Raw genomic sequence first — 21,962 nt, 5'->3', positions numbered from 1 at the left:
ATATTCTTATGGTTCCTATTTAGTATTTACTTGCCTCCCCACGAGGGCAAAGTTAAACACAAGGTCGGTTTTTAATGTGGGGGAAAAATCCAACTCCCCAAAGAAGGGCACTCTGGATAGTGGGGGAGATTCTTTCCGTCTAGAAAGATCTCTCCCCACTGATCGAGGGCAGAAAAGGTTTAATATAATATTAGAACAAACGTCATTTTATTCTTATGGTTGCTCAATTAAAAAAAAATCAAGATTTTAATATTAATCAAATTTTTTCTCATTTTAATTGAAAAGGGGGAAAAATGACGAGTCTTTCATACACATTGATTATAGAACGAAATTTTCAATGCTATCAAAATATATTTTGAATTATTTTCATCTTTTTACTCGGTCAATCCCGGATGTTCTTCAGATGGTGCAGTGGCAGTGCAGTGCCGTGGCTGGTGCACTTCCATTTCTTGTTCTCTTTCGGTGGAGGAGAAGAAGCACTAAGCAGTCCTTCTTCACGACTGAGACAATTTTTTATTTTTGTGTCTTTTCTCCACGCTAAAAAACTCCCCTGTCCCGTGGGGAGGCATTGTAAATAGGTACCATCACAGAAAAAAAACATACTCCGAAAATAGTACTGAAATACGTACATATTTTTCTGTATATTCTGGGCAGTGGCCACTGGGCCCCAGTGGCACTGGCTGGGGCCCAGTGCCCACTACCCAGAATATACCAGGTACCACTACTGGGCAACTATCAAAGTTTATTGTTCAAAACAAAAGTTTGTCACTTTTTCTTTCAACCAGTCCAATATATTCAATTCCTCAAATTGCCTTTTAGAAATCAAATAGAAAACTATAATTTTCAAATTTTATATTTGTTTTATTTTGAAATTTTCTTGTACTTTCTATAAAAACTGTACAAGATCCTTTTGACACCCCTAACACGAAACTGCGAATAAAATATAAAAAAACTCGTAATTTCTCTTTTAAAAGTGGGTTGTTTATTTTCTTTATGGATTATACTTTTAAAATAAACTATTAAAGTTGTATAAAAAGTAATAGAAATATTTTTTTATTAAAAAACAAACCGTAATGAAATTAATTGAATTTTACGAGTTCAGTATTTTTCAATTTTTAAACTTTAAAAATCTATCCAAAGTTTTCTATTGATTGTATTTTTACGATATTTTCAGGGTCAATGTGAAATTTTATGCTCTTTCCAATAAACTGAATATAATTTAGTCTAAATTATATTCAGTTTATTTTAGTTTGTTTAATTTTAGACAAACTTTTTTTTTTTTTTTTTTAAATTCACGCCCCTCCCCTATTTTGAAATGTCTATTAAAAAGTAAATAATTTATGTACCAAAGTTTTATATATCACAAATTGAAGATAAATCAATAATATATTCTAATTTACCCCCCCTTTTTTTTTTTTAACCACGTTTGTATTTTTTTTTTTTAAATGACACCTTGGCCCTTGCTCCTTTAATTTGGGGAAAAATAGGGTTTGAATTACATTTTTCGAGTAGTTATAAGCTTGGAAAGACGGGGGCGAATTATTCAATATTTTTCACGAAGTTTGACACACCTACGCCCTGCCCTCCTCATTGCGGAGTCAAGCATAAGGCCAGTTTATAGTGAGGGAATGCAACTCCCAGAAAGGGAGCACTTTGAATGAGTACAAAATTAGCCATGATCGGACTCGTCGGCGTTTTCGGTGGTGACTCCTCAGGCGATCACTCATAACCACACCCTCTCAAATAATGCGGTAATGCATAGGAGAATTGTTTCTTGAGATCTACCAGATTAGATGTTATTGCACTGTGGTTCTGGCCTGAAGACTTCAAAATTTCACCTTTGCGATCTATTTAACGTCTACAAGTTCTTGGTAGTTGTAATCGTCAATAAACCAATTTACCTCTCAGAAGGTAATGCCTAGGAGTGTCCCCCCCCCAACACTGAGTGGAAACATATTTCACTCAGTTTTATTTCTGTCGCGTGATTAGTGGAGAAAAGACTTCGACATTAAAAGTTAATGCTTTCACTTTCATCGTCACGGTTCGTTTTTTTTTAATTCAAATATTTTTATTCAATAAATCTAACCGTTTTTCTTCCGTTGGATTACATTTGAAATTTATTGTAAAATAATTTACGTCAAAATAGCTAAGTTTTATTACTAACTCGTAACAGTCTGGATCATTAAAAAAAAATGACCAAATTTTACCTTTTGCCTCCCATGCGAGCAACGAAAAATATTAAATGCGATATTCGTTTTCAGCATACCCGAAACCCGTTAAAAGTCGTCATTTTAAAGGTGATAAGCTTAACTTTATTCGTTTTCAATAGAACCCTTAAATAAACAACCAAAAAAATACACTCCTAAATTATGGTAGATGTTTTGGAAACACAGAATAGTTACTCGTTCAATTCTTATTTAGAATTCAACCTAATTATCAAATACAAATTCAACCCATCAGCAAATACAGAAAAATCGGTAAATGTGTAGTTTAGCGGCGTAAATTATTTGCGAAACAAAAAAATTATAAATTTTTTTTTTTTTTCATATAAAACATTATTAGACTCAAAAGCTGAAATAAGACAAGAAAAAAAAATTCATTTTATTTTTTTCATTTTTTTTATTAGAGTAAATGTACGACATTCAAGGCCGGCTGCAAGCTTAGTGCATTGCATTATTGCTTTTGAAATTTGGCCTTTTTTACGCCCTTTCATTACAAAAAAACCCAAATATATATATAACGGCCAAAAAGTTCATTAAAGAGCGTAAAAAAAGTATAATCTGTCAAATCTTAGAAAGGCCAAATTTTAAAAACAATATGGCGACCTCGAATATCGTACATTTTAATCTAATAAAAATAATAAAAATAATTTTTTTTCTGGTTTTAGGGTCTAATAATGCGTTTTATATAAAAATGTATATAATTATAATTTTTTGTCTATCAAATAATTTACGCCGCTAAACTACACATTTGCCTAAAAATCTTTATACTTGTCACGGAACGAAAATGTCATTCCAAAATTCACATAAAAGTAGTTTTGGTGCTAATGCAATGCACTTACTGATCCGCGCTATTTTTTTTAAATCGTATTTCCAAGTTTAATTAAAGTTTTATTTTATTTTATTTTTTTTTTATTCAATTGTAAGAATAGGTACAAAACACCCTCCCCTCCCGTGTTAAGAATGGCTTTTTAAATAACGTTATTTCAGCACGGATCAATAAGTGCACTAGTATCGTAGTTTTAAAAAAAATACTATTTTAATAGTAAATTGTAGCCATTACAGGGCTCATTTTTATCTCAGTAATTCGAATTGAGTTGTCTCCCCGTTATTTATTGAACGTGCTAGATCAAAAAACGTCTTTTTTTTTTTTTTTCTCCAAAATTTGACCTTAAAACAAAACTACAAACCCCCAAAACTATTTGATCATTTTAAGTGATTTTTAAAATATTTAAAAATAAAATAACATTTTCTTTCTGTGGCAGGTACTTACATGGTAAAGATTTTTTTGTTCATTCTAAACTTGCACATCTCGTTCTGTTTAAAAAAAAAAAAAAAAAAAATGGGTGGTCATTTTACTTTTAAAATGAACTCTACTCGAAAGAATTATACTTTCAATTCTATGATGTAATTGCACAATTGTTTTGTTGTCAGCGTGGGGACCAAACACAGAGATTTTAGCTTTATTTTATTTTTTACGAATGTAATTTTTGACGATAAATATAGGAAAAAATGATTTGTTAAATTTTCAGATTAGGTCCACCTCCACGATTTTCTTTTAAATGACGACTTAGGTTTTCGGCCATGCTAAATACGAAATTCGCCTTGAAATTTTGCAGAAATAATTAGTTATCGAGATATAAAAAGGTGTCTTATGCATTGTATTCTTTGGTGGCCATCTTTGTTACGAGCGTAGAATTGTTTATGGAGCGCGCACGCGCGTAAAAACGATGGCCGCCAAAGAATACAATGCATAATACAACTTTTTAATCTCGATAACTACTTATTTCTGCAAAATTTCAATGCGATTTCCGTATTCAGCATAGTAGAAAACTTAGAAAAGTCATCTAAAAGAAAATTGCGGAGGTGGGTGAACTGGAACTGGACCCAATCTAAAAAAATACCAATGATTTTTCAGAATAGCCAATAAAGCAAAAAAAAAAAAAAAATGTTTTAACTTAAAGTTTTTTTTTTTTTTTTTTTTTTTTTTTACTTTCGAGTCTGAACGAAAAACAAAATTATAGTTAGAGCCATGGCGAGCTTTGATAATCGCTCAAAAATCGAAAATTAAACGAAATACTGATTGAACATTTCGCACGATTGATGACATTTTATTCAATAAAACAAAATGGTGGTAGAAACCCACCCAATAAATGCTAACGTGACATTTATTGGTGGGTTTCTACCATCATTTTTTTAATTTCTTATTTTGATGTGATTATCGAGACTTCAATAATGTGACATCGCGGTCATGTGTTCGTTTTTCAGTAGCGACCAATCTTACTTTTTTTCTTTTTTTTAACGAATAAACATTTTACATTAACTAAAAACACTTATCCAGTTAGATAGAAAAGTAAGTTACTTTAAATAACTTATCTTGCCATTAATAACATTTGTTTTTTGACAACTTTTTCGTACCTAATAGAAATCCCTGAGTTTTTTTTTTTCTTTTTTGTTGAGAGCTGGATTTTCCCTCCATTCTAAAAACAAACTTTGTTTAATTTTACCCTCGTGGAGAGGAGCAAGTCAGAAGTAACACAAGTTGTTGTTAAAAAAAAGTGGTTGGTCAAGTGTTGCAGAAGAGGAAGGAAAGCAAGTGGTGACTGGTGAGTTACTGAGCAGAGGAGTACGACTATATACATACGGTAACCCCCCCCCCCCCAAGTTAGCAGGTTCATCTTCTGCCTCTGTTAGCCTGGCTTCTCCTGCACTTGAACTCGTTCTTGTCTTTTATGTATGCCCGCCCCCGTCCTCGTACTTCGCCAAAGAACAGACGACACGCACGTTTCAAAAATACTTCTACTCAGTTTCAGGAGGCAGTCCTCCCAAACATTATCTTCTTTCGAAGTGGGGGGGGGGCGGATTATAGTCGGTCGCCCGTCACCCTGACTGGGATATAGTTGACTTTGGCGATCATCCTCCCATTTTGGGAGCTGGAGTCTGGACATTATTTATAATATATATATATATATATATATATATATATATATATATATATATATATATATATATATATATATATATAATTTGGTGTGAAGGTTTAAAGGCATTTTGTATCCAACTTCAAACAAAATCCATCGATGTCTTTTCGAGTTCTTTGATACGACAGTGCCACATGAGAGGAAAATCCCATTGATTTAGGGAGCATATATGATCCATCCATAATACTTGACTTGGTGCTTGCATGGATTGCCGTTTTGTTTTGTTTTTCTAAACTAATGCATTTCGGGTGAAAAAATTACTACGTACTTGCGTGTCATGGCGAAATTAGTATACATTACGAAAAATGATCCAGTAGAAAAATGACAGTTCAATAAATTCTATTTTTACTTAATTTTAGTTTTATCGTATGTTTTTAATGTGAAAGAGTTGTGCGACCAATTCGGTATAACAAACTAACTTTTTTAACTGAAATTAAGGGTCCGTCATTTTTTTAAACGCAGTATATTAGAACGTAATTGTGGATGATTTTTTTGTTGTTGTTGTTAAAGATATCTCGCACGTCTATTGGATCAATTTATTTTTTTTTTTTAAATTTATATTCTAATTCCGATGCCACCTGGAATGCGTTTGTTTAAAAGATCACTAATCTATGCACCTTTGACTTAATTCTTTTGTCAGAAATCCCATTTGACTTTAAAATTTGGAATTTCATAATTTAAAGTGTCTGCCTTTGTTTTTATTAATCGTGACACATCTAAATTCAAAAAGTAATTTTGAAGCCTCAAGACTAATAATTTCTTTTTAGTTTTAATTTAAAAAGTTAATTTTTCAAAAAATTTATGAAAGTAAAATGTGCCGTTCAAAAAATCCAACATAGTCGAGTCTTTTAAAGTTAAGAGTTTATCTTTTTATATATAATTTATGAAAAGGACAACGTAGCTTTTATATTTTCAATTGCGTTAGCTACACACTTTTTTCTATAGTTATTTTTTCAGTCAAACCTAAATAGCAATCCATTTGACATCGATGTTTGATTCAAACTATCATATTTTCTTTCTCTTTTACACTATATTTCATTTCACAAGTTTCTTTCTGAAAAGATTTTTTCCAGGTAAGCAAAACATTTAGAATGGATATATTCCCTCCCCAGTTCGTTATAATAAAAGGAGGTAATGAAAATAATAAAATCTCTCCGAAGAATAGCTTCTCTTGGAAGTATTTAAAATTTTGTGCATATCGTCAATCGTCAATGTATTAAGTTATGTAAGATGGTTACACCAATAATTTCCTGAAAAGATTAGGACGATATTACCAAAATAAAATTATAGTTTCATAATGACTTGCTTACTTAATTTACTCACATAAAATTAATATACGAAAGTATAAATTTATGCGTAAACTTGAAGTATTTACTTCAAAAGTGCTCAATACGTAGAGCTAGTTAGTAAGTTATATATATATATAGTATCTTATGCTAGAAAGCTGATTGGCTAACTAAAATCTCAATAGAAGATGCGTATATAAAAATAACAAACAACCACAAAATTTGCGCATAAGCCTGAAGAGTCCTAGAGTGATGAAACGCGGAATATTCAGTGTAGCTTAATCGTCATATACATTTTATAACTTACTATAATATATAAAAAAAAACTTGAAAAAGTTTTTTTTTTTTTTTTTTTTTTTTTTTTTTCCCGGAGAGAAAGGGCTAATCTGTCTGGATAGATGAAGCTCTACCCGATTGAGACAGCCAATTATAAGAAAAGATGGGGAAATAATAATTCAAGTTACATTAGAACTGTTAGATTATTAATAAATATTCTAAATAAGGATGAGTGATTACAGTAAGGGAAACGAGTGGGGGGGGAACCTTTTTAGGCCATGACATTTCGAAGCTAAATGCTTCTCATCAGAAGAGGAGAAAAATATCTGCATTATACAAGAGTAAGAGCAAGGAAGACTATGCTGATTTTATATACAATTTAATGTTAGGAATGGGGAAAGTTTAGAACGAAAAGTGGGGAGAGGGGAGTGAGATCATTATGAATAATTTTAAAGGTGAAGCGGGAAGGGTATTTAGTAGGGCTGGAATTGGATACCCACAGTACTTAATAAGAGGAAAGGTGTAGATTATAGCTGAGGAAAATAAGGAATAGAGAATGAAACAAAATAAAGATAGGAAGTAGACATAAGGGACAGAAAAAAAATGGAGTATAAAAAGTAGAAAATAAAATATCATAAAATAATTCCTCCCTAATGTTCCTTTCACTTGTTATAACCACCCTCATCCTTATTAACATGATAATGTAATAACGTTCTAATATAATTTTATTATCTACCTATATTTTCTTATATATAATATGGGAAAACCATTGATTTAAGCTCAAATATCAATAACCAATCAGTGTACGATCGTTTGAGATATTTTTACTGAAGCTACATCTCAAATAGAAACCCTAAATCAACAGCAAAGTGAGGAGATCAAAATATACAGCAAATCAAGATCATAGGCTATAAAGAGGCAAAGATAATCTACTTAGAGAAAGGTTTATTATGGCTAAATCGGGCAAGTAGATATCTTCTCTTATATAAAAGTCAGTCGTATTCGTGTTCCAAGGTTCCGAACCAGCTGAGCCTATCTTTTGCAACTAGCAGTGTTCTTAGATATGTTTTGTATAGAAATTCATCCGATCTTAAGTCTTCCTTCTAGTAAAAAAAAAAAACCTAATTTTTCAGGGGAATATTTTACACTATGAGAAGAAAGACAATTTTTAATATTGTCAAGACCAAATATCAGCTGACATAATATTGTAAACAAACAGACGAAATTTGACAGACATTATCATTATCATTTTTTCAATTTTATTTATTTGCGAATTAGTCCACGGAGTAAATTGTTCCTCATAATATGTAATAATCGATAGAGAATTGATTCTATAATAATACATACGCAATCTGCATAAATTAAAATATCATGTATAAGCATATTGTACAACTTGGCAACACCAGGCAGCCAGCTAGTATTATTTAAATATAGGGTTGCAATTTTTATAGGCTGTTTACATTTCGAGTAACAAATACAAAGTGGAAAACGTGAAAATTTGCTGATTCGAGATTATAGATGAAGAAATTCACATTTGAAGTATTGATCGAATGGCAAGATAGTTTTTAGTATTTCAATGATTGAATGCTAGTGTGTACACGTCATTCAACCATAATTTGTTAATGTGTACACAAAGTCAGCCATTTTGTTTAGTTGAATTGTAAATTTTAAAATCACCTCTGTGCACCATCATTGCCATGATGGCCTTATTTTGAGTGTTAATCAACTAACCTTTGAAACGTACTACACGAGCATATAGTCATTTTAAAACCGTTGTCTGAAGAGAATTTTGACCTCCCCCCCTCTGGATTGAACTTTCAGTGTTTTTTCTGAAAGTACTGGTGTTAATAGTTAATTAGCACTTAATATACATTAATTCGATTAACATTAAAGTCTATGGTATGGCTTAATCTAATTGAGCACTCTGGTATTTCTCCGATATACAAAAGTACATACTTGTATATTTTACATAAATTTAGTCAGAAAAAAGCGATTTCACTTATTTTCAACTTAGTCAGCATCTCAAGTGATTTTTACAAAGCCGCTATTCCTCACTAGTCCCCCCCTCCCTTCTGCTTTCTTTGTTGTGTATGACTTGCTATCAAAGGACTAAACTTGAATGGATGACAAAGCTATTTGACCTATTTTCCTTTTCATGTTGCACAAGCTCACCAAACTGATGATCCAACTTATAACAATGTTTTAATTTACCATTTCAAATTGAATAGAAGTGCCAATTTTATTTATAAAGATGCTTTTTGCAATAAATGTTGACAACTTGCATTCAAAGTCTGTTTTACCTAATTTTTGGTGAACATTAGTTGGTGTTAAAGTTTTTTTTTTCAGTTTTAATATTTAATCCTGATCAATATATTTATTAGTAATGAATAAAGGAAACTGTTTCTTAGAACTTTTTATATGCTACCTAAATTATAATATCTCAGATTTCCAAAAGGGGTTGGTATGTATCTTTAATTTGGGCGACTCTTGCACACTATTTCGCGATTTTTAAATCTCCGTGTGTTTGTTTGGCTTTTCCGTATATAACCGAAACTGAATCCAGAGCAAACGAAGCTCCCTGGCACTCGTACCGGAGGTCCAGAAAAGCAATCAGCTTTGATCGATTGGGGGGGGGGGCGTTGTATCATAAAATTGCTATTCATTTGTACACTCCCCCTTTTTTATGGGGAGCTGGTTTTCCCCAGCATGTTGGAGGAAACTGGCTTGCAGCCAAAGTTAAGGTGCGTCGTTTCTTTCCCCTATGGCATGATGTTTGATCTCATTAAATTTATGCTGTTATTTAACTTTTTAATCGTTAAATTAAAATGCTTTTCATTTCCTGTTCATTTTTTTTTTTTTTTTTTTTCACTTTATTTTCCACCTTCGCCTCAAGGCTTCTGTTCGATCCTACCTACCAAAACTTTTTTTTACCCAAACACGCACACACCTACAAACACCCGAGCAATGACTTTAAGAAGTTTTAATATTTTTTTTTATATAATATTTAAACAGGGTTATTACTTCGCTTATTCTTTTGTTTTGATTTACCCCAACATACACACCTCTAAACACCCAGGCAACACTGGGTACTCCCGCTAGTCTATCTATAAATATAAAAGCAAAAATGTATGTGTATTTGTGTGTCCGCTAAAAACTTTCGATAGGCACAACAAAAATTCACAAACTCTATCATATTGAAGCTCCATCCTTCGCTCGAAAAATATCGAAAAATTGGCCAAAAACTTTTTTTTTTTTTTTTTTTACCCCGAAATCGACAATTTTCGACGTTGTCAACAAAAACGGTCCTCTCATAGTGATGACCGGTTCTACGCATGCGTCAGATGAAGTCATGACCTGACTTACTTTAAATAGTTGAAAAACTGACTAAATTTCATGTACGTTGCGTTAACTCAGTTGGTTATCTAAACTTTTTGGGTTTGAATCGTGGTGTGAGATTTTTTTTTTTTAAATTTAAATATTGAACCAGTGTTATTTAAGCCATTTTTCACGTAATGTTCATTTTTCTGCTTTTTTTTTTTTTTTTTTAGTATGGGGATTTAATAAAAGTGTCTACTTAAGGGGGCGGTTCATCAAGAATTTGTTTACGTTGGACTTGAAGACATCCAGGTTGTAGTCAGGTGGGAAGCAGGCAGATGGAACAGTTTCACAGGCGTGCAGTTCTAAGAAAGAAGCTTTGTTTATGGAATCTTGATTTAGGCACAGATAAAGAGTGGGAAAAATTTTTGACAGTGGTTTCAGCTAGACGGGTGTTTTTCGTAAAAGATTGGCGAGGGGGGGACTAGAGATTGGAGCTCAGACGAGCACCTGCCATGGAAATAACAATAAAACAAAGATAGGCTCACAACGTCTTTTCTGAGGGAGAGAGGTTGCAGGGAAGAGAAAAGGGCATCCCCCACTAAGCCACGGAGTCTATTTTGTACTCTGTCAAGGCAGGATAGGTTGTTTTGTTGCCCAGATATGGCAGCAGTATTCCATTCTTGGGTGTACTTGGCTTTTATATAGAGAATTACATCAGTAGTGAGATATCTTCTGGAGCGGTAGAAGGATCCCACCATCTTTCCAGCGACCTTGGCAACAGACTTGATGTACGTGTTCCATTTCAGATCATGAGTAAAGGTCAAGCCCAGAAGCTTGTCAAAACATGGGGCTTCTCCTAGATGAGAGCCATCCATTTCAATTGATGCCAGATGGGGATTAGAGCGTTGATGTAAAGAAAGGAGCTTGGTTTTAGATGCATTAAAGGTAACCAGCCACGTCTTCCTCCACTGAACCACGCACTCGAGATCAGAGGAGAGAGAATCAGAACTTTGTCATTTACAGCCTTTGATGTGTTGCCATAGATGGTTGTGTCATCAGCATAGATGTCAACGAATGATTTAAGTATGTGTTTAGGGAGATCATTGATGTAGATCAGGAAAAGAGTTGGGCCCAGGATGGACCCCTGATTAATACTGCAGGCTTCTGATTTTTGTCCATCAACTACTACTCTTATGAACCTATCAGAGAGAAATGATTTAATAACTGAGAAAACATTTCCAGTTATACCGTAGCTGGAGATTTTGTGAAGTAGGCCCTTATGCCATACCTTGTCGAAGGCCTTTGATATGTCAAGAGCAATTGCCCTAGAAAGGAAACCTTTGTCAATAGATTCACTAATCCGATGAGATATAACCGTTAGTACATCTGCGGAAACCATATTGCATGTCACTAAGAAGGTTATTTCTGCTGAGGTTGATGACTATTTCTCTATTTAATATGGATTCCAGCAACTTACTCATGACACACAGGGAACTTATTGGTCTGTACTGAGAGGGAGATGACTTGTAACCTGAATTCTTAAATACAGGGCATACTGATGAGGTTTTCCAGGGTGTTGGAAAGCACTTCTCCTTAAGGCAATGCTTAAACAGTTTCGTAAGTATGGGAGCAAGTTCTGGTTGAAGCTTTTTTAACACTATAATTGGGATGCCGTCAGGGCCAGTTGCTTTACTGCAATCAAGGTTTTTGATTAGCTTGGCGACTTCATGCACAGAAATTTGTATGTTACCTAGCCTGTTAGGATAGAGAGGGAATGTAAGAGAGAAAAGGACAGGAAATTTTTTTTCTTTTTTTTATTTTTTATGTAGCACATAAGGTAAAGCTGTAACAATTACCCACTAGTATGGCATCGAGAGGCCCCACCAGAGACTACTGCATGGTCCAAAATCCATTCACCAAATGGCAATACAACAGCTCCAGTACTCTGCACCTGCTGATAGGACAGCCTCCTTAGTGGTTAATCTAAAGTTCGGATCCCTGACTATCAGGTGGATAACGTCAGCCCAGACGAAACGTTTACCTCCAGCACCCTTACTAGTGACATGGCCACAATGATAGACATAGACAGAAAAATTTCCGACATCTTGGACTACAGCAGCTTTTTCTTCACCCTTTGTCAGAAAAATCAGTCATTGTAATGAGGACTGAGGGACAAAAAAGGAGAAACGAGAGTTACTGGAGCTGCCGATAACACATCCACTGCATTATCTACTCTCCATTAAAGAAAAAAAAAAAAAAAAAAGGGAATAGGTACGAGGGACTTATTAATATCTACTTAGTATAAGTCCGATGCTAAATTATCAATTCAGGACGCTGTTTGAAGATAATCTCCCCTCTCATATTCATGTGGGGATGTTTTGGCGTTATCTATCTCGAGTTTGAATCATTCGAGCTTCACCTTATAATTAAAATCCAATCATGAACTTTTATCAATTTGTGAAGTTGGCTTAATTTTTGGTAATTTACATTTCAGTTTAGATAATAGATTAAGGTTTTAATTTGGAAGGTTCTCGTTTTCGTAAGTGACTTTTTTTTTTCTTTTCGTTTTACATGTAACAAGACAGTATTTGTTAATAGCATATTTGACAAAAAAGAATTCAGAACAATAAAGAGAAAAAAAACATGACAAGGTAGGTAAAATTAAGTTACGGGTTTTTAGGTCAAAGCTGCAATAAGGGAACCGTGGTAATTAGCACAAAATAGATTTCAAAAGTTCAATAGAAACATTTTTTAACCTTAGCTTAAGAGCCTGGAAAATGCGACCTACCCATCTTTAGGTCATATCGGAAATGGGAGGCTAGCAGAATTCTAGGTACATAACGATATGGTTGACGTTGTGTATGTTGGAGGAGGGGTAGTGCTTTTGTTTTATTTATTTGTCTGTAAGTGTGTGCTTGTATGTCCGCTAAAAACTTTTCTCATCCACTTTGTACACGCAAGAACGTGGCATCGTTAGAAAGAGCGAGCTCTTGGACAAAAAATGTTGGAGAATTGGAAAAAATAGTTCATTATTTTGTGTAGAAATAATTTTGTTGGAAGTGGGGTGGGTCAGTAAAAACCTGCCTTGTGATTTGCAAACCACGCATGCACGGATCCTATTTTTTTCTGCTTGACTGAATCAGAAGGGATTGCAAGTTGCATTATTATAATGTAATAAACTTATGCATTTATAACCTGAACATTTCATCTCTGTTGCAGGTATTGACGGTGTGAGACTAAGACAGCAACCCGTCCTGGACATGCATCAGGAGCTGAGATGTGTCCTTTAATTCCTGGCAAAAATGCATTGATTCTCAACTGTGACTGTAGAAAAATAAATTCTGAAGCACAGGTCACTTGTTTTAATAGAATCACTTCTGTCTGCATAGCTCTTCAACCTTTTTGAGTTTAAAAAAAAAAGCAAAAAAACAGGCTTTACTTTTTGAAATAACCTTCATACCCGATTTCACTTGAGGTGTGAACTGATTAAAATACTTTTTGAAGTTTTCATGAGTTGCCATACTAGACTCTAACTGCTCTCTGCTACATTTTTTAAAGGGAAAAAAAGTATGGTATGGTTGTGTGCACTAAAACCCGTCTTTACTTTATTTAAAAAATTTTTGTCGCATTTCATCTGAGTTGGAGAATGGGACAAATACCATGGCTCAGAATTTGGGGTGAAAATACTAAGTAGAGGAAGAGAAAGGAATTTTAAAAATTTAAACAAATTTGAAGGTCCAGTTAGGAAACTGGACAGGGGTTACCTGGCATAGGGTAAACCTTAGTGCATTCTGACATGAGATGGAACCTGATCCTTTTGTCTCAATAAGGCGTGGTTCAGTTCAGTCTTAAGAGAGCACCTTCCCAGGCATTATCTCTTACATTACAAGTGGGAATTGGTTTAATAAAGTTGTTTGAGTCACTCTACCAGAGGTGGGACATAAGGGCAGGTCGATTTTGGAACCCCGGTGAGGCAATGGTGATGATAATTGGGGTTTGACATAGAAAAGACCTACACAAAATATTTTTCTCAAAATCGTTATCCTTGCTTGAGGAAATGACTTTAAAAGTTGAAAAATTGAAGTGATTAAAAGTTTTTCGGTGAATTGTCATCATCCCGTCATCAAAACAATCCATACTGTTAAGAAAATGGAATTATTATTTAGAATGTTTTAAAACTCATTTTAAAATAAAATGAGTGAGGATAATGAATTAATATAATAAATATTTAGTGTAAAGGCCAAATTATGATTTTAAATAATAGCGACCAACATTCGCATTTGTGCATCTATGTTATGGTGCTAAAATAACTTTGTTATTTAGAAAGCCATTCTTAATATGGGAAGGAGGTTGCATTGTAACTATTCTGTACTTTCACCTAAAAATTTCATAAATTTAATTTTTATGAAATTTCTGTTTAACTTGAAAATACTATTAAAAATAGCATAGTAATATAGATGCACAAGCACTGGTTTTTCAAACTCTAAACACTCGTTTAAAATGGCACAGCTACATCAAGAATTAATCTTTTTATGGATAAATTCATGTTATCAAAGGAGCTAAAATCTGCTAAAAATGTCTAAACTAAACACTACTATGCCTCTGATTTGGTTTGGTCCTCTCTCTTTAATACATCTAATTCAACTTTACAAAGTTTTTCATTATTTCTTATAACTAGCGCTTATTTTTTTACATATGAAACTGGAAGATAGCCTAATACAGTTTCCTTCAGTTATAGTCCACTTATTTATTTTATTTTTCAGATTAGAATGTCAGTAAAAGCACAATGTTCAGTTTTAACCCGTGGTTCACAAAATTTGCTGGTCCACCTTGTCATTTGGATGAAACAGCACCCCCAACTTCATGACAAGCCATTCAGTTTAGTTATTTCCTTAAAAACAGTTATCCCCACTTAAAAAATAGTGAGATTTCTAAGTTAATTGCCAAGGAAATAATTAGTATTCGGCAAGCAGTCAATCGACAATTGCCCTTGTTAAGGTAACATTATATAGGACAGAAGGTCAATATATTTTGCTATAAGAGGGCCAAACAGATTGACAGGAAATCTCTGGCAGCAATCAAAGTGAAAAGACTGAAGGAACAGCTAGACAGACTGTTTGATATATCTTGTAGCTGTAAACTTTCTGTCTTGAAATGTGATGACTTGGCAGTAAAGTCCAAGACTGAAAATTGTCAAACAAGGCACATAGTCTATGCTTGTCCTCCTAACAAGGAGGTAAAATTAATTCTATAGATTCACCTGCAATTATGTTCCTTTTTTGTGGAAAATAAAATGATATATTGGTATTTCTTATGTAATCTGGCTCTATTATTAAACATGCAAATTTTTCAATTTTCAGGTTCCACTAGAAGAACTGCCATTTACAGCAATTTTTAAATTAATTGATGGAACAACAAAAAGCCTAACAACATTTACTTGTCTTTTGGGGAAACTTGTATCAATAATTATCAAGATTTGCCTCAAGTAGAATTCTAAAAAATTAGTGTCCCTCCCGATCATCATTATCTGACAGCAGAAGAAACAAATAATTTTAGTGTGAAGACCAGATGTTACTTTTTGAGTATGCTGTTGGCATTTCATATCGATGATAAACTCAGATGAATTGGATGTGAGAGAAGAGGGCATTTCATATTGATGATAAACTCAGAAGAATTGGATATGAGAGAAGAGGGCATTCAAATGATTTTGTCCATTAGGTAAATAAATATTTTGTGGAGAAGTTAACTTAGAAAATTGGGCCCTTGAATCGAGGAAGATGGCTAACATAAGCCACAAGTTTAATATGTTTATGGATCGGGTGTCTATCCTCAAACACTATGATAAATTAAGCATTTTGGTCAAATTTATCATCCAAGTGTATGCAGTTAGTTGGTTTGAGATCCAAACCAACAATATTTGTTTTTAACCAGCAACAGTATATTTTAATGATTCAGAGAACAAAACAGTTAACTGAAATCCAAATTACTGTTTTAAACTGTTCAAAATATAGTGCTTTTACACTACTTCCGGAAAATATAATATCGATGATGAACTCAGATGAATTGGATGTGAGAGAAGAGGGCATTCAAACGATTTTGTCCATTAGGTAAATAAATATTTATCCATTAAATTTTATTAGTTTTCTTAATTTACCCAAACAATAGTTAGTTTTATTCATATTACATCATAAAAATATAAAAAAGTATTTTCAAATAATTTTTTTTTTCCAGAAATAGTGAACAACTAAAAAAAAAAAAAAAATGAAAAAGATTACTGCTATCAATTTTGCAGCCACACACTGGTCAAATTTGATTGATTTGTCTCAAAAAGTTGTATATGGGCAGGAAGCAAGACATAGACACATTATTACAAAGTCATTGTGCCAACAAATTAGACCTTCATTTTCCTCAAAAGGAAATTATAAAGAACAAATTAGTTCTATTATAAGTTTATATTATTGCCTCTAATAAAAAATTAAAATACATGGTTCTGTAACTTGTATCAAGTTGTTATATTATGTAATACACCTCCACATATCTTTTTGAATTGTGAAATTTAAAAGACTTAGTTGCTAATTAGCTTTTTTTATTTTACAATTTTTGTTTAATCAATGCAGTAAAAGTTTAGTTATTTTGCTAGTTGTGAATCGTAATTAAAATTATAATTCATGTATTTATTTTTCTTTCAATTTATTTCATATAAATATATCAATTTTAATTGGATTTTTTTTATAAAAATAGTGAAATTTCAAAGTCAGTGTTGTGAAAAATGCTATGAAAATGAAGGATTTTTCAGCATTTTTCTACATGATTTTTAAAATTAAATGCTCAATTTTCTGTTCAAAATGGGAATCTAATTTTTGGTATGTTATCAAATCCCAACTATCATCACCAGTGCCATGTTGATTTTTTGAAAAAAGTTGCAAATCAACCTGCCCTAGTGGGACATGCCAGCAGGTTAGATCACAGCTATTTTTCCCGTCCCAGGCAGAAGGAAGGAGTGTAGATGCCACACTCTAGACTGACTTCATGTCCAGCCTTGTTGCAGCGGTAAGGCCACATTATACCCCTGATGGGGAAACAGTAATGATTTGTGATGCAAGGTTATAACTATACACCCTCTCCCTTTTTAATTTAAATATTCTGGCAGGCATAGTTGACAAGTATTTTTTTTTTCTTTTTAATAGGAAGTGATTACACATTTATTTTAGTAACTTATATTAGTTTGAGAATGAAATATTAAGTTATGTCCATTCAATCTGCACATATTTTTGATTTGACAAACAGATCCTCTGGTATAGATGCTTGGATGCAGTTTAACAGCAAAGTCCCACCTTTTCACTGAGGTCCCTAGATGCCAGAAAGCCTTTTACGCTAATAGCTTCTCTCTTTGGACTGCTAGGTATTGGAATTCCTTTCCTGCTTCTCTAAGTGCACCGACATCCAGAAATTTAAATGTAATGTAAACCAATATCTTGCTCATCTCCTTACATGGACCTAAGAGTCTGTTTGAAGTCATGTTTGCAGGAGATTAAGTGGCAATATGCTTTGTTCAGTGTGAACAAAAAAAAAAGTTAAAATGTGTCTATTTAATTCACATGTTGATGAAAACGTTATTTAAAACTGAAGCATGACCATCTAAAAATGGTTAATATTTGGTTCAGTGAAGTTATATAAAGGGACAAAAAAGGATGTTATTAAGATTATAGATAAAAACCTCGTTTTGAGTTCAGCGCAAACCTGACCTTATGACCTTTATGAATATTAATGAGTTGTTACAAGTATATTTCTCATTTAATGAAGTGTTTATATCTTGCAAATTTTTAGTGAAACTATTACCTCTGCAAAAGAGGTTATGTATTCAGTGGAATTTGTAAATCTTCCTGTATACAGCACCCACATTGCTTGACAAATTGTCACCAAACTGGGTCAAAAAATATCTTTTGTGGTTGAACTTGGACCTCGTTTAATTTTGGGATATCCAGGTCAAAAGTTAAGGTCACGGAAAAAGTAGAAGTCACACTTTTGGCAATAGCTTCAGTCTATTCTTCATAGAAAATATCTATTTGGTTTGTATTGTAGCCAATAGAATTCCCTCTCCTCTGCATGTTTACCTTATACAAACTTGACCTTGAAAAGTTTCAAGTTTATTTTGACAGTATTTCGACTCTGGTTGTCAGGTCGGGGGTATGGGTTGAGCCGGCTCCTCCCATGGAACATACAGTGTCCCGGATAAACACAGACCATGCATTATGATCCACAGCAATCAAGATAGTTATAGGCAGTCAGTCCAAGAAACCACGGCAAACACTGGACCGGAGATATGTTTGACGTTAGATTTAATGGTGTGTAACCATGTTTTCAGCTGGCCTCCTAGGCGTTTTCACCAATCTTGAAGTGATTCTGGAGTTATTACTTTGTGAATGAACTCTCCTGTAATGGTATGCAGTCTTATGATTAACTTATCTTGATGTTTACTAATGAAATCACTGATAGTTTTCAATAATTTATAGGTTTACTATAAATTATCACTATTGAAAAAAAAATCTGTTAAATAAGAAATGTAACCAGTAAAAAGTCAATGAATGATGATGTAAACCCTAAATAAATTGTAATATACAGGGTGTTTGTAAAATCAGTGACATAACTTGGGATTATGTTCTGTATGCGTAAAAGGGTCGCGTCATGTGTAGCAGGTTGCTTTTATAATAGCACTTCATTACTAGTTTAATTTTGTTTGTGGCTATTTTTTCTTGTGTATGGTATTTGGTTTGTGCTGATCTTATTTATTTACCTGTATTTCGTCTTTGTTCTGGCATTGGAAATAATTAATTTGCAGGATACTGACTAGTTACTCTGTTGGCTATTCAGGAAAGCCCTGTTGATTGCGATACTCAAATCTTTGGAGTTCTATGGTTTTTATGTTTTTTTATTTTTTTCCATTTTTGTTGGCACACTTGGCGATACCAGACACAGGCTTTTATCTGTGACCCTGTCGCAGTAATAGTATTTGTCTATCCTGTATATATAAAATAATGGCACATAATCATATATTGTACATGTCTACAATAAATAATGTTGATCAGTATTTCTTTCATATTCTGAAACAAAGTATTTATGGAGTTATATGCACATATAGAACATAATCCTGAAGTTATATACCATCAATTTTCTAAATGCACTATATTAGATAACATTTTCAATGTAAATTACATTGTATTATTATTCTTTCACTTCAATTCATTGTCAACTGAATATTTTTTCATTGACCTAACTGTGGAAGAGATAAGATTTTTATCTTGATATTTTTATTTTTTTTCTGAAATATATTTAGCGTAAAGATAAAACCATTTCCAATACAAATATTAGACCAATTGTAATCTGTTTAGTTGGTATATGTGCATTTACATATATATTAGCGTTCAAGCTGTGACTTTTATAGAAAAAAAAAAAAAAAAACAATCAAATTTTACTTCATATTTTGGTAATTTGGAGAAAAGCAAAGATTTTATGGTCATGGTGTTATTTCAGATATTCCAATGTTGATGAAATTTACTCTGTATGAACATAGTCACATTTTATTAACTAAAAAAAAAATAATTTTATGTGGTCTTTTCATTATTCAATCATTGATTGGACAAATAAAACAAGTAATTTGAAATGGTTACTTTTGTTATTCACCTTAAAGACTAGCAAGGTTACCCGGTGTTGTCTGTGCAAAAAGTTAACATATTTTCATTAAAACTTCTACCTCTTTCTCTCTTCTCCTCCTTCATTTTACTCGCTCCCAACTCCTTTTCCTCAACCTAGCCTATTCCTCTTTAGCTGGACATATTTACAGATAACTCTCCTTTAAGGAATGATTCGACATTTTTTTTCCAAATTAGTAAATAAAATGGTTGAAAAGCCAACCCCTCTAACAAAACATAGCCCATTTGAACCCTAGAGAATATTTTTCTGAATTTTAGATTTTATTCATCTGGAATAGTGCTAATAAAAAATATGCCAACGTTTTGGTTCTTTGTTTTATAGTTTTTATTACAGCTGGACAAACGCTATCCTATATAACTGCCCTTTATGTAAAAAATTAACAAATAAAAACTTACTGGAGATTAAACAAAATTTTTTTGAAATATTATTTAGAAAGATAGAGATGTATTTTTTTTTTTTTTTTTTTTTTTTTTTTAATGTAATGGTTGTTATCACCACTACCAACAAATTTAGTTTTAAAAATAAACACCTGTTTAATTATTAAAATAAAAAAAAATGCTAGTCATTGGGCCCAATGCAGAGTTGATATTTTAAAATAAATTGTTCAAACAAATCTTAGTTTTTAGTGTGTGCAAATATACTATTGCATAAACTTAACCAGAAGTTGTCATTTGAATTTTAAAATAATCTAAATGCATGTGAAATGTTAACTTTTTCATTTAAATTTTTAAAAATAAAAAAATTACTATTACTACTGATAATAACAAAGCTCTTGCATACACACACACACACACACACATATATATATATATATATATATATATATATATATATATATGTATATACTAGCATGCGTGCCCGGCGTTGCTCGGGTATTTGGAGGTGTATGTTGAGCAAAAAAAAAAAAAGCGGTAAATTTTTTAACTTTGATCCCTATTATAACCCCTTAAAATTTATTGTTTTGGGCTCAAATCAAGTTAGTTAGATCCATGTCCAAGGAACCTATATCTAAAATTTCAAGTGTGTAGACCCAAAATTGTTGGAGTTTGGTAGAGTTCTCAAAGGTCAAATCATTGAACTTTGACCCCTTAACAGCCAAATTTCTGGCCAAAAATATATTCCCAAATCTCAGTACCCTGTACATCAAATTTTGAGTCTGTAGACTTAAAATTGACAGTTATTGCGTATGGAAATGTACACACACACACACTTTCACAGATATATAGCATGCCATCTGGCGTTGCCTGGTCGTAGAATATGCTTAAATATTATAGTTTATGCAGATTTCATATTTATTATACAGCCAATTCTCTTATTATATTACCCAATATATAATAGTGATTTCAGAAGTTTTAATAAAATGATTTGGGTGCCATTAGCTAGAATCAAAACCAAAACATTTAGCTTTCTATCGGTATTCACTACCAGTGGACCTAAGGACACAGGAATATCAATACTTTAAAAATTAACAGTTAAACATATAATAAATGTATATTTGCGCATTTGTAGAAGATACACATCAAGTCGACTTATGTCTACCAAGTTCCAATTTTTTAAAAATTTGAATCCCTTAGCAACTATTGTTACCAGCTAAAAATCAAATCAAATTTGTTTCACAGGTCAGAATCTTCTATATGTCAAGTTTCAAGTCTGTAGACTAAAAATTGACTGTTTGTAGAGACCGCTCATCACACACTTTTATTTATAATATATATATATATATATATATATATATATATATATATATATATAAAGAATTACTCTACAAATTAATTATTAGTTCATAAGAAAAACTGTTTGAGAAATAAATATGCAAAGAAAGTATAATCTGACTGTTTTGGAAATTTCTTCATCAGTGGAACATATTTGAAAATGTTTTGTATCATAAAATAAGTCTAAGGTATCGTTTGGATAAATTGAAAAAAATTGCATTTATTCATGAAGATGAACTATTGAGAAATACACTTGAACTTCAACCTGTCCTGCTTTTTGTGTTGAGTCTAAAAATAGCTAAACGGATAAAAAAAAAATCTAAATCATGGAACCCAAATCTACTTGCGTCATTTAGTGAATTTTATCAGCTCTAGCAGAGGTGGGATTGTCCTGTAAAGTTAAAACATCTGACGTTTTCAATAATCGTTGACTATATTGTGGGATAACGGCTAGTTTAA

The 21,962-nt window shown here is 32.6% G+C and overlaps 2 protein-coding genes across 3 annotated transcripts in view; one reads left to right on the top strand and one right to left on the bottom strand.

The window, feature by feature from the left end:
- The window catches only part of LOC145277540 (BTB/POZ domain-containing protein 17-like), a 64,330-nt gene extending 59,568 nt beyond the window's left edge, over positions 1–4,762 (bottom strand). The window contains exons 1-2 of the mRNA XM_080129005.1: positions 4,638–4,762; positions 3,493–3,536 (exon numbers count right to left, since the gene is read on the bottom strand). The gene's annotated coding sequence lies outside the window, so the exon portion shown is untranslated. The remainder of the gene's footprint in view (positions 1–3,492; positions 3,537–4,637) is intronic.
- Positions 1–21,962, top strand: part of LOC145277542 (transcription factor E2F5-like) — a 94,801-nt gene that overhangs the window by 4,945 nt on the left and 67,894 nt on the right. The window lies entirely within an intron of this gene.

This window comes from Euprymna scolopes, chromosome 6 (assembly GCF_053919585.1).
Source record: "Euprymna scolopes isolate OS-2025 chromosome 6, ASM5391958v1, whole genome shotgun sequence".
Lineage (NCBI taxonomy): Eukaryota > Metazoa > Mollusca > Cephalopoda > Sepiida > Sepiolidae > Euprymna > Euprymna scolopes.
This window is presented reverse-complemented; position numbering and strand designations above follow the sequence as displayed.